Here is a 14,849-nt window from a genome sequence, read left to right on the forward strand (position 1 = left end):
GGCTGGAGCCGGGTGGTTGCTGCTGCATTATTGTGTCCACAGGGATGGTATTTGTGTGCTTGTCCTCTGCATATTGTTGGACTGAGAAACTAGATCCTGCCCTCCGCAAAGCTGGAGACAACAGTGAATTATAAACAGCATCAGAAAGCAGTCCTGTTAAGTGGTCTATATGAAACTGTTAGAGTTGATGGAGTAACATTATTCTGGGGCTCTTACGAAATCTCATGAAAGCTTAGATTGTCTCGTTTCTTATAGTTAATCTGTTTTGTAGACATTAGTGGCAAATGTTCAAATAATACAGATTGTTACCTCTAATCCACCATAAGGAAAGATTGTGGTCAAGTCACATAATTCAGTTTTCACATTTTCTTATAACTGGTTTCTGTTAGCCATGACAGACTAGTAAGCTAGATGCTGTCGTATTCCTAGAACAGAAGCTACACAATGGTTTCTTGTTTATTCTTCACATAATTTTTTTTTTCATTTTGAAAATGACATTTATTTTGGAAAATTTAGAAAATAAAAAATGTAAGATATATGTATATATATATATAAAATTTTCCAACACTCAGATATTTCCTGTTACTTTATTATGCATATTTCAGTCTATTGTCTATTTATACGTAAGATAATACTGCATATTTTTTCTGATGAATTTGAGATGAAATGAATATTTTTAGGGAAAATACACATTAGTCAAGTTAACTCAAAAAGAGATTTAAAAAAACTTACCTGGAACAATATTCATGGAAGAATTTGATAAAGTTGTCAAAACAGTATTCCTAAAAAGTTGCCAGTTCCAGATGGTTTAGCTTGTCAGTATTCACATCTTTGCAGATAATGCCTGTGCTATTCAAACTGTTCTAAAATATTTTTTTCAATGGTATGCTTCTTCATTTTACTAAGTTGTAACCCAAATATGAAAATGTTAAGGCAAAAGGTAAGACAGAAAAGAAAGTGCAGGCCAGTCTTAATTATGACAAGGGGACTGACATGGATAAGCAGTGATCGTGCTATTGCTCCAATGATTTTTTGAAGCTCCACAAGAAAATCAATTTGTGTATTTTGAATATATGAACAATTGCTTTTACATTATTTGCTGTGGATAAAAATGACACAAATTAAAACTTTAATCCTACAAAAGATGATCACATGTAAGATATGGGAAATAAAACAATTTAATTTTTAGTTATCAGTACCTAAAAAGAAAAAAAGCACCCCAAAACTCAGTGACTTAACACAACAATGATATATTATCTCTCATGCTTCTATGGATTGGCTGCTACCTTGGGTGGTTCTGATCCATGAGATGTAAGCTAGGGCCAGTCATTCAGCAGGGAGCTTGCATGTCCAAGATGGATTCAGCTCACACGTTTCATACTTCACCTGGGTGCCTGGAACAGTAGGACTCTGGTCTGGGCCTTTCATTGTCCATGTGGCCTCTCTGCATTCAGAAGTCCAGCCTGAGACACACAGCAGCCAGACTCTAAAAGGATGAAAGCAGAAGTTGCCAAGTCTCTAAAGTCCTGTGCCCAAGAATGACTTGGCATAATTCCTGCTGTATTCTATGGTTCAAAGCAAGTCACGAAGTCAGCCCCCCTTGAAGAAGACTGGAAACAGACTCCATGGCTTGATGGGAGAATTGGCATATGCCATAGAGATGGGACTAATGTTAGTGACATTTTTGAAGGCAACCTATCATACTAGCTTACACAGAACATTACTAAGCCTGAAGCCCTCTATGTGCCCCTTTCTGCCCTCCTTTTGTCCCTCACTTTTACCCCCAGATCATCACTGTCCCCTCTCAATATGTTTTTTCCTCCCAATATTGTTTCATCATTTTCTTGCTTTCCATTATTTTTTTTTTTAACCATATATGTAGGTATCTCTAAATAATGTCATTTAGTTTGACATGATTGATATGCATTTATTTCTTAAAATTTTAAGTTTCAATTTAGAATAATTATATATTTGAAGATTATTTATAAAATTCAGAAAAGTAGAAGAGAAAAATTAAAATATCTTCTAATCCTAACTGGCCGCGGTGGCTCACACCTGTAAGCCCACCACTCTGGGATCCGAGGCGGGCTGATCACCTGAGGCCAGGAGTTTGAGACCAGCGTGGACAACATGGTGAAACCCTGTCTCTACTAAAAGTACAAAACTTAGCCAGTCACGGTGGCATGGACCTGTAGTCCTAGCTACTTGGGAGGCCGAGGCAGGAGAACTGCTTGAACCCAGGAGGTGGAGGTTGCAGTGAGCCGAGATTGTGCCACTGAACTCCAGTCACTGAACTCCAGCCTGGGCAACAGAGTGAGACCCTGTCTCAAAAATAAAAAAATAAAATATTTTTTAATCCCAATCTTTAGGATAGAATCATTGGTAATATTCTGGGATATGTTAATACCCGTGCACCCACCCCAAATTCATATCATATATCTGTTCTCTGAATCTCTTTCAGTGGCAAGGGCTGTCACATTATCTGGATCTATAGTATTCAGTTTCTGAATTTTGGATTATACATAGCAAGAATTCGGATTTGTGAGGGATTCAGCCAAACATTTGACTCTGTTAGGATGGTGAGAGTTTGGATAGTGAAGGTTACTTTTGTGTGTGTGCATGAGTTTGTATGGTGTGTAATGTTAAGAAAAGGAGGTAGAGTATTATATGGGAACATTCCTTTTAAAAATTTAGAATGGAAAACAGTATCAGTAGATTGTTGTTAAATACTCTGCAATGTTCCAAAACTTTACCATGCATGATAATCACCTGAAGAGCTTGTTGAAGCCCAACTTCCTGGACCCCATGCCCAGAGATGGATTAAGTAGGTCTTGTGTGGGCCTAAGAATTTGTGTTTTTAATAAGTTTGTAGGTGATGCTGAATTGCTGGCCTAGGGAAGATACTTTGAGAACTTCTGTTCTACAGTATGACTTTTCATGGATATAGTGTGGTTTATCACATAAATTCATCATAATTTGTTTAATCAGTCCCTTATAAGACACTCAATAGTCTAAATAGTTTTGTTATTACAGGTTGAACATCACTATTCTAAAAATTTGAAATCCAAAATGCTCCAAAATGCTGCCGAATCTGAAGCCTTATGGTGCTGACATGATGCCACAAGTGGATGATTCCACACATACATACTTAACATAAACTTTGTTTTGTGTACAAAATTATTAAAAATATATGAAATTACCTTCGGGCTATGTGTGTAAGGTATGTATGAAACGTAAATGAATTTTGTGTTTAGACTTGGGTGCCTTTCCAAGATCATATATATGCAAATATTCCAAAATCCAAAACAATCTGAAATCTGAATCACTTCTGATCTTAAGCATTTCGGATAAGGGATACTCAACCTGTATTTACAATACTATAATGACCAATAAATTATACACATTTATTTGCATTTTCTTATAGTATATTTCTTTTTCTTTTTGTTTTTAAATGGAGTCTCACTCTGTCAGCCAGGCTGGAGTGCAATGGCGTGATCTCAGCTCACTGCAACCTCTGCCTCCCAGGTTGAAGTGATTCTCCTGCCTCAGCCTCCCTAGTAGCTGGGATTACAGGCGCCCACCACCAAGTCCAGCTGATTTTTGTGTTTTTAGTATAGATGAAGTTTCACCATGTTGGCCAGGCTGGTCTCGAACTCCTGACCTCAGGTGATCCACCCGCCTCGGCCTCCCAAAGTGCTGGGATTACAGGTGTGAGCCACTGCACCCAGCCAGCATTTTCTTTTAGTATATTTCTCAAAGTTGAATTACCTGGTCAAAGGGTTAGTACATGTTTATAATGTAATACCTAATCATATTCCAGAGGGCCATATCCTTTATATTCTGACTAGGAAAACATGAGAAATTTGAGTTAACATTCTGAAGTCTCTGAGGGAAGTTTTCAAAAGGGGACTTCCAAAATAATTTAACATTGAAATATGTGCATTGGCTCATAAAGGTTATTATCTTGTGAGGGCAATACTCATTTGCATGTAAAAATTCTAATATATTAAAGAGTTGGTTGCCTTATCTTACAGTTATACCTTGCACGTGGATCATTAACATTTTTAAGTGTTCAGATAAAAGTATCTATTTTTCCTTAACCCCCACCCAGCATGTGGACCAACATGTTTATCTTTTTTAACCTCCTACAGTGAAATCCCACTGAAATTTTACATTGCCTATTGTAATTTGGAATAAAGACGAGTCATCTTTCATAGGGCTCAAAACAGTTCTAGGGAAGGTAATAATTTCTGATCTTGAGGGACAAAGATTGGGTACAAATCTTGTCCCTTTTCACTTATTTTTTGACCTTGGAGATCATCTAGGCTTTAAACCTCAATTTTACCATCTTTGAAATGATGATAATAACCTGGGGTTATTATAGAGAGGTTGGGTATTACTGGAGCAGAATGTTATTTCCTTTTTGGAGCCCATGGAATTCTGCCAGGAAGTGACCTGCTTCTTCTGGCCTTGAGAAGGGACTGCAGATAAGAGGCTAGTTAGCTGTCTATGGGTCCTTACCTTCTAGTGGCTGTATTTTTGCCCCTGAGAAGGTACAGGGATGGAGTTAGCCCTGGGACTGGCAGGTACAGGTCTGCATTTACAGTGCCTCTCTGTTTTCCTCTTTTATGTATCTACTATGTTCCTTTAACCATTTCAATGGAGTTTTTGGAGGACTTTATGAATTCTAAAGAATATGAAAGAGCTTGGAAAGTTGTACAGAGTTTTGTGAATTCAAAATGACATTGCATTTGGTCCTATTCAAGACATTATTGAAATGACTTACTCATTGGCCCTCAAGAGTAGTGTGAGAGGACCAGGTAATTATTTTTCCAAACTAATTTCTAATATTTGTTAGTGAACTCACAGATTTGTGTTCTTTCAAACATTCCCATTTTAAGAAAGGATCATGTTGTATTATAATAAGTTTGTAAAACTATTTGGAAGTTGATTTATTAACCTCCCTTAAAACTTGATCCACAGCATTTAACCTTTCCGGCTAGACCAGGAAGACTATATCACCCATTTTATTGTGGGGAGAACTTGGTGCAGATGAAAGTTTGAAATTTGGAATCATACAAACCTGAGATTAAATCCTCACTCAGACACTTAATAGATGCGTGACCTTGGGGAAATCAGTGAACTTGGAAGATTTGGTTTCAGCTGGGTGCGGTGGCTCATACCTGTAACCCCAGGACTTTGGGACACCAAGGCCGGCAGATCACTTGAACCCAGGAGTTCAAGACCAGCCTGACAAACATGGCGAAACCCCATTTCTACAAAAAAATAAAAAAATGAGTCGGGTGTGGTGGCGCAAGCCTTTGGCCCCAGCTACATAGGAGGCTGAAGTGGGAGGACTGCTTGAGCCCAGGAGGTCGAGGCTACGGTGAGCCAAGATTGTGCCACTGCACTCCAGCCTGGGTGATAGAGTGAGACACTGTTTCAAAAAAAAAAAAAAAAAAAAAAAAAAAAAAAAAAAAAAAAAAAAGTATAGTCACTTTGGGGGCCCATGCCAAACAGGTTCTTGATAATTGTTGTTTCTTTTTCTGCTTACTCTCTTTGAACATGTAGCTGTAAGTTTTCTGTTCTTTTTGAGTTATTATAGCAGTTGGGTTGTATTTTGTACAGACTTCTAGATTGTCCTGAAATATTAAATTACAGATATGTTTTAGCCTCCTTACATTGTAGAATGTTATACATAAAGAAGAATATGGTCAGTTTGGAAAATTACGTAGATCATAATGTGTATTTTTAGGAATTTTCTTAGAAAATGTGATTTTAGTACACTAAAACTGTTTAGTTTTAAGTAATAAAGTAAATGTTAAATTAATATTTTTACCCCTTCCTTTCCTAGCTATCTATTAGAACTTAACTTATTGAGAATATAATTTTTTTAACAGTATTTCTTTGCAAATGTTATAGTGCAAGTGCTATATAATTATCTTTCAGGCTGCAAATTTTTTGAAGGGGGCTTATTAAAAGTTATTTCTCGTCTATAGCACAGTGGCTGTTTGCAGTGACAGACTTTCTGATCCTTTTTGAGTAGAATTTGTTTAGTGTGTTAAAGTTGTTTGTAGTCATGTGAATTTATTGAGATAATTCTGTGGTCTAATGTGTATTTTGCGGGGGGATGTCAGACTTTACACGTTTGCTGATTAGTTAGGAATACTGCTGGTCAGTGGTTCCTGCTGATTTAAAAACAAAAGGTGCATCTGTAGACAATGCTTAGATTGTATAAATTCAGTTGCATTAGCATCTGACACTGCAGGAGAGCAAATTATATCTTGAACAAATAATTGTAAAGAATACAGCTGTTTGTGATATCTTTATTATGAAGGTACTGTTTTATTTCCACCCGCAATTTGAGTAAGATTTAATTTCCCGCCTAACTACATCTTTTTTTTTTTTCTAGTGGGATTTTGTCTTTGTAGGTTGAATTGTTTTTAGTTTTATATTTTAATGAAGAAGATTGTCAGCATTAGGAATTCCTTTAATTTCATTTGCTTTCAGCAAACTTTGTAATTATTGTTAAACTCTCAAAACTATCATTCAGTGAATAATATCTAATTGATCTGTTCTAAAAACATTTTATTAGTATTGATGCTATTCCAATGATTGCATCTTTAGCTTTCCTTGTTTAAGTATTTTCTAGGTAGCATCACTTGGACACAGGAAACTAGAGTGCATTTTTCCATTAATAAAGAAGTGGTTCTCAGATTTGATTGTTTGGATTGTGTGAATTGGAGAGTAATGTTTTTTTAGCATGACACTTTGAGAACTGCTACTTGGTTAGGATACTTTTGTTCCAAGGTCTCTTTAAGTCAGTTCCTATTAAAAGTGAAATGTGACAAGCTATATAACAATGAGAATATTTGAACAATACAATACTTGTATTATTATTGTATGGCTTTGAGGAAAACCTCATACTGTGTCTAATTGAATTTATTATGCTTAATGATTTTTTTTGAACTAAAGAGTACCTTTTTTGTTTACTTGACCATTGAGTTTACATTTTTAAGTATATATAAAATATGCTATAAAATATGTAGAATGCTGAAAATTTGCAGCCTGAAAGATAATTATAGAGCAGCTACAGTATAACATTTGCAAAGAAATGCTGTTAAAAATGATATTCTCAATAAGTTAGGTTCTAATAGATGGCTGGATGACAAAGGGGTAAAAATATTAAATTAACATTTGCTTTTATTAAGAGTTCCTATGAATTTTTATAATAGAAGTGATCACAATGAATTTATTTGGTAAATTATTAATGTCCGTGTTACATACCCCCTTAAGAATACCTTATAGTGTCATATTCAGAAACATATTATTAACCTAAAATGGTGTTCTTTTTCAAGAGAACAAAGAATTCAAATTTAGCTGCTTGATACTAGTTACATTATGTAAATTGTTATGGTAAATGTAACATTATGTAAAAATCTGTAAGTAGTTATACAGGATTTATATCAGTGAAATAATTTTTGTTAGTTTATGCAAGAATATCACAATGAAATTTAGTGATGATTGCAGTAGTATCAGCTAGGCATTTCTCTTATTAATGCTGTAACTATTGAGATAAGCATTTTCCTAAGTGGCCTTTTTCTAAATCTAAGCTTTGGCAAGGAGTGGAAAACTGATGTGAGATTGTGAATTTTGAGGGCTAGGTAAAAAGTTTGTTTGTGTGTCTCCATGAAACTCTTAAAACTTGGTATGAGTATTAAAAAAGCTGGTAGAAATGTCTGTTTTACTTTTGCCTAATTTTTTTTTTTACTTATTAGACAATCCAGTATCTGTTTGGATTCATTGTGCTTTTCTGTTGGATAATGGTGAATGCAGGTCTTTTTTTTTGGGTCTGAGTAAAGTTGACTCAGTATATTCTGGTATGGTCTGTCCTACCAAATGTCATTAGTTATGACTTGTCATATTTAAGTATTAAATAGTATACCTTTTCCCTAATTTTTTTTTTTTTTTTTTTTTTTTTTTTTTTTTTTAAATGAGAAGGGCTTTGCCAGCTGCTTAGGAGTTAGGAATAAAAAGATTATCACTAGGCAGTTCTTCTATTTGAGAGAGAATTGACTGGTCATTTGGGAAAAAAAAAAAAGTCCTATTCACAGCCTTGATACAAATAAGTTACAACTAAAGACGTACATTAAAAAACAGAAGTTCATAGAAAATGTGAAAATATTTTTAGAAGTCTTAGGTAGGAAAGGATTTCTTGACTAAGATATAAAAAAGCACAAACAAAGCCGGATACAGTGGCTCACACCTGTAATCCCACATATTGGGAGGCTGAGGCAGGAAGATTGCTTGAGTTCAGGAGTTTGAGACCAGCCTGGACAACATAGTGAGATCCCTGTCTCTACAGAAAACCAAAAAAATTGGCTGAGACCACAGGTGCACGTGGTGGCATGTGCCTGTGGTCCCAGCTACTGGGGAGGCTGAGGTGGGAGGATCCCTTGAGTCTGGAGATCGAGGCTGCAGTGAACCGTGATCATGCCACTGCCCTCCAGCCTGAGTGACAGAGTGAGACCCTTTCCAAAAACCACAAAGAAACACCACAAACCATGATGAAAAAGACTTGACTCTTGATATGAGTACACTAAAATTTGAAACTTTGGTATGGAAAAAAAAAAAACTATTAACAAAATAAAAAGACAGTTGTTAGATTGAAAATTTTTGCAAGCCTTAGGATCCAGAATACATAAGGTACTTGAAAGAAAGAAGTATTTTCGATAGGCAAAAAATATTAGGTGAAATAATAAAATAAATCCAAGTAGTTAAGAGTCATATAAAAAGATTATGATTCTATCACTAAAATGAAAGAAATATAAATTAAAATCCTGAGATAGTATTTTATACATGAGTGGCAGAAAATGTAACAAATCGACTAGTACCAGTATTGATAAGAATATGGAAGGGCAAAAACTCTATGTGCTTTGATAGTATCTGGTGAAGTGGAAGGGGCTCACGTCCTAGCAACCACTCATTCCACTCACTGTATATTGCAGTGAAATTCTCATTTGTGTACAAAGTGACATAATCAAGAATGTTCATAACATTTTTTTGTAACTGAAAAATCCTGAAAAATGATCATCAACAGGGAAAAATGGATAAATTATGACATTAATATAGAATAAAGAATTATATACCTGAATAGAAGAATTTTATAGCAATTAAAAGGAATGGATCCAGTCTACTTGAAGCAACATGAGTAATTCTCAAAAACGTAATTTTGAATTAGAAAAATAGGCTAAAATACTATCTGCAAAATATCAGATATATAAATGTTAAAAATACAAAACAACTTTGTTTCATAATGGGTGCATTTATATATATTAAAAGTACAACAGTATGGATGGAAAGACTGCATGCCAACCTTAAAAAATGGTTACTTCTGGAAAGGGAAGGAGGAGGATAATGGGATCAGGGGTGGAAGGTGGTGCTTTAACTATACCATATAGCATAGATGTATAGTAGATTATACCATTCTAAGCTTGTTAAGTACATTCTATGATATTCACATAATGACAGCATTGTCTAATGATACATTTCTCAGGGTGCATTCTCATTGTTAAGTGACACATCACTGTATTTCAGAGGTCCAGTTACAAATTATTAAAAAGGGCAACTTTCCATGTCATTTATAGTTCTAAATCACTTTATTTTAAAAATATATTGATGGATGTTTGGCAAAGAGGTAAACCCACAAATCTTAAATGTACACCTTGGTGAATGTATACATGTGTGTAACCCCTACCCAGACAGAGATCATTTGTGGCACCCTAGAAGGCTGTCTTGTTCTCCCTCCTAGTCAGTATCCTATCCCGTCCTCCTGCATCCGGAGAGGTAACTACTGTTTTGATTGTTATCACCATATATTAGTTTTAGTTGTTCTTGAACTTCATTTAAATGGGGTCATTTAGTTTGTTTTATTCAAAAATATGTCTGTGAGATTTATTCATGTTGTTGCATGTGTTCTTTCTAATTGCTATATAGTATTCCACTGTATGAATATAGCACAATGTATTCATCCTTCTTTAGATCGGCACTTTTGTTTTACTATTTTCAATAAAGCTATAATGAGTAGTTTTGTACCTGTCTTTTGGTAAACAAATGCACTTATTTCTTTCGGGTATATACCTAAGAGTGGACATGCTGGGTCACAAGGTGGATATATGTTTAATTTGTTAGATACTGTCAAATAGTTTCCTAAAGTGGCTATACCAATTTATTGTTCCTCTAGCAGTGTATGAGAATTCCAGTTTCACATCCTCCTAAATCCATCCTAATGACTATAATATTTTCATGTATGTATTTATCATAATTTAATTAACTATTGCCTTATTGATTGAAATTTATGTGGTTTCGTATTTTCACTGCTTTGAACAACACTGCAATGAACTTCTTTGTAGAAGACCATGACCTTCCTGAGTTTTGTGGATGCTGTCTTAGAAGTAAAATTGGTGGATTACAAGGCATGGAAATTTAAAATTCATTCTATTTGTGCTGCAGAAAATTGTAGCAAATTACTTTACATCCAACCATACTCTTAGTTATCAATTATAGGAGACTGCTTATTTCCCCAGATGCTTCAGTCTCCAGATGTTTACCACACTTCTAACCTTTGCTAGTCTTATGGGGAAAAATGACATGAGTTACAGGATTATAAAACTTAAGCACCTATTTGCATCCCTTTTTTGGCATCTTTCAAGATGGCAAAGTGTTGAGTCTGGTGTTCATCGTTTTGAGAATTGTGCTCAACTTTGGAGGCTGTGATTAGGAGAGGGCAGATTGAATGTATAACGGGGTTTAGTCCAGGCTTCAAGCAAGATGGATAAAAAGGTTCAGGGATTCGGCCGGGCGTGGTGGCTCATGCCTGTAATCCCAGCACTTTAGGAGGCTGAGGTAGGCGGATCACTTGAGCAAGCTCAGAAGTTAGAGACCAGCCTGGCCAACATGGTGAAAACCCATATCTAGTAAAAATACAGAAATTAGCTGGGCAGGGTGGCGCACGCCTGTAATCCCAGCTACTCTGGAGGCTGAGGCACGAGATTTGCTAGAACCCAGCCGGTGGAGGTTGCAGTGATCTGAGATCATGCCACTGCACTCCAGCCTGGGCGACAGAGCAAGACTCCGTCTCAAGACCAGAAAAAAAGAAATTCTCATTGTCATGTCAGGTGTGTAGGTCTAGTTGAGGACAATTACCAGGCTAATTACTTCTTACTGGGAAATGCTTATTTCAGTGTTCACACTTCCTAAATTCCTAATTTAAGAAAGCATAAATAGAATGACATTTAAGTAGCCACTGCTGCTTAAATTTAGAATTTTTCTCCATTGAAAGAACTTTAATATTGTTTTCTTTCTTTTGTGAGAGGATTGTTACCTTTACGGAGTCTTTGGCTACACAGAAAACCAGAAAGAAGTTCTTTTCCTCAGGGCCATTTTCCTTTATAGGATACTTACAGGCATTGATATTTTACCAAAGCAATGAGTTGTCTCAGGCTTTTAGATCATAGAATGATAGAATTTTAGAGTCAAGAAAACTCAGTAAACATTTTTAGTTTATATGTGAGAGAATTCAGGTTCAGAGATGTATTTAAGATCAGATAGTGGCAGACTCTAGGTCTGCTGATTCCAGTCCAACATTTTAAGATTCATGCCAAATCTTTTAAATATTATAATGGCTATTGTGATTTTCTAAAAACTTACTAAAAATGATTGTGTGCTATGAGTCTAATATTGTTCTAGGCATAGTGGATAGGAAAATAAATAAATACTCAGAGGAACATGCAGGGGGCGCATCAGTCATGGCCCAGCTGAAGATAATAGAAACTGTTGTGCTGTTCCTTCTAGGTTTGTATCAGAAAAATGGGTTCCTCCTGTTGCCTCCTGTCTCCCCACGTCCCTGAGCTTTCAAGTCTCATTAGGTGGATCTGATTGGCAGAACCTAAATCATACCCGGGATCTTAGTTGCAGGGGCTTTTGGGAAATAGTTTGTAGCTTTCCAGCTTCTGTGATACTGGAGGGCCCACAGAATGTTGTGAGAGAGAGAGAGAGCGAGCCAGTCTGCAGAACGCTTAGGGTTAACACATAGGAGGGGCACTGAACCTGCCAGTGTGGGGTGGTTGGCTTGAGAACTTTCACTGGGAAGTATTATAGAACCTGAGCTGAGACTAGAAGGATGGAGTCGAAGATGTTTCACCTTTTCTAAGGAACTTTGATGAGTGGATTCCTATTGCTAGTTTGTTTTTTTTTTTAACAAGTCTGTGTAACAGTAATTCTCAAAACGTAGTCCCCCAGACCAGTAGCATCAACATCACCTGGGAACTTCTTAGAAATGCAAAGTAGGCAGGCAGCTTGCTTGATCTCAGGTGTTTGAGACTAGCCTGGGCAACATGGCAAAACCTTGCCTCTACAAAAAAAAATTACAAATATTAGCCAGGCATGGTGGCATTTGCCTGTAGGTCCAGCTACTTGGGAGACTGAGGCAGGAGGATCGCTTGAGCCCAGGAGGTTGAGGTTGCAGTGAACTGTGATCCTGCCACTGCATTCCAGCTTGGGTGACAGAGTGAGACTGTCTCAAAAAAAAAAAAAGCAAATTATTGGACACTATTTTAGACTTACTGAAACAGAAACTGATCAAGCCTATCAGGTGACTTTGATCCATGCTAAAGGCTGATAACCTCTGCCATGTAAGCATAACGATTAAGATTATAGGTTTTAATGAGATCACATGGACACAGGAAGGGGAACATCACACACCGGGGCCTATTGTTGGGAGGGGGCATAGGGGAGGGATAGCATTAGGAGATATACCTAATGTAAATGACGAGTTAATGGATGCAGCACACCAAACATGGCACGTGTATACATATGTAACAAACCTGCACATTGTGCACATGTACACTAGAACTTAAAGTATAATAATAATAATAAAAAGATTATAGGTTTTTTGGTGTTTGTTTTTGTTGTTGTTGGAGATGGAGTTTTGCTCTTGTCACCTAGGCTGGGGTGCAATGGCATGATCTCAGCTCACTGCAACCTCTGACCCCTGAGTTCAAGCAATTCTCCTGCCTCAGCCTCCTGAGTAGTTGGGATTACAGGTGCCCACCACCACGCCTGGCTAATTTTTGTGTTTTTAGTAGAGACGTGGTTTCACCATGTTGGGCAGGCTGGTCTTGAATTCCTGACCTCAAGGGATCCTCCCACCTCGGCCTCCCAAAGTGCTGGGATTACAGGCGTGAGCCACTGTGCCCAGCCAAGAGTATAGGTTTTAGAGTTTAATCTGAGTTTGAATCTTAGCTTTTGCATTTACCATTGGTATGAGTATGAGCCAGGAATTTCATCTCTCCTGATCTTCTGGGGATAACAATACTTACCTTGTAGAGTTGTAGAGTTGTGAAGCTTAAGTGGCATGGCATGGACTGTGCTTATCACAGTGTGTGACACAGAGTAGGCACAGAGTAGTCTTTTGAAGGAGAGTTGGCTGGAAGTGCCCCTGAATTAATCTACCCCAGGAAATTTAATAAGGGCAATTCAGATAGAATTCAATTCAGCAAGCATGTATGGAAGGCAGCCTACTCTGTGCTGTGCACTGTGCTTGAAGTCTGGTGCCTTTATCTGTGGGAAGAGCACAGATGGTAAGGAGACATGGGTTCTGGTCATTGGAGTGGCTTATTTTACTTACTGGGGAGACAAGTACTTAAATGAAAGAATTAACAGTCTAAGATAGGAAATGATTAGGTGCATAATCAGTGCTTAGTCATTTATTATGCTGCCAAAGTAGCGAATATTATAGAAGCTTAGTGAGGAGACCAGTCAAGTGTGGGCTGACGTAGTCAGGGATGGATTCCTGAAAGAGGCAGATGGGGACATTATAAACTGTTGTAATGTAAATCTAATTTCCCAGGAACATATTTATTTGCAAAGTTCATTTAAAAAATTTATGAATCTTATTAAAAATATAGAAAATTCAGAAGATAAGGCCAAAAAAAATCACCAATAATCCTACAACTCACTCATGGCTAGACATTTTGATGAGTTAATTTTAGTCTGGATTTAAAACATTAAAAAATGATAATTGCTATTACAGTATGATAAATCTTTGTATTTTGAGTTAATTCTTCATAATGCAATGATGTATTTCCACGTCATTGTGATGTAAATATTGCATCACTTGAACTTATTAACACTTTTTCAATTTTTGCAATGATGCTTGAAAAAAATTTTAAAAAGTACCTACATTTCAGACTATTTCCTTCAGATAGATTTTGAGGTGCGGAATTACTAGGGTGTAGAGTGTGGACATTGATAGTGCTTTTGATACATGTTGCCAAAAGAGGTATTTGAGAAGAAAGGGTATTACTCCCTTTATTCCTTCATTCCTTCTTTTGTTCATTCAGTTGCTAGGCCCTTTTTCTAGGTGCTGAGGATATAGTAGTGAACAAAATAAGCAAAGATCCTTGCCTTTATAAAGCATATAATTTAGTAGGGGAAAACAGATAATAAGGACAGGTTAAGCATCCCTAATCTGAAAATCCAAAATGCTCCAAAATCTAAAACTTTCTGAGTGCTGATGTGATGTCACAAGTTACTCTGAACATGTTATTTTTTCACTCTATTAACAGTATGTCAGGGCTGGGCATGGTGGCTCACGCCTGTAATCCCAGCACTTGGGAGACTGAGGCAGGCAGATCACCTGAGGTCAGGAGTTCGAGACCAGCCTGGCCAACATGGTGACACCCCATCTCTACTAAAAATACAAAAATTAGCTGGGCATAGTGACGGGCACCTGTAATCCTAACTACTCGGGAGGCCGAGGCGGGAGAATCGCTTGAACCCAGGAGGCA

General features: G+C 36.9%; 2 protein-coding genes across 9 annotated transcripts in view; one reads left to right on the forward strand and one right to left on the reverse strand.

Moving 5' to 3' along the window:
• The window catches only part of NEK6 (NIMA related kinase 6), a 984,684-nt gene that overhangs the window by 541,626 nt on the left and 428,209 nt on the right, over positions 1–14,849 (reverse strand). The window lies entirely within an intron of this gene.
• Positions 1–14,849, forward strand: part of DENND1A (DENN domain containing 1A) — a 547,088-nt gene that overhangs the window by 108,361 nt on the left and 423,878 nt on the right. The window lies entirely within an intron of this gene.

This window comes from Macaca thibetana, chromosome 15 (assembly GCF_024542745.1).
Source record: "Macaca thibetana thibetana isolate TM-01 chromosome 15, ASM2454274v1, whole genome shotgun sequence".
Lineage (NCBI taxonomy): Eukaryota > Metazoa > Chordata > Mammalia > Primates > Cercopithecidae > Macaca > Macaca thibetana.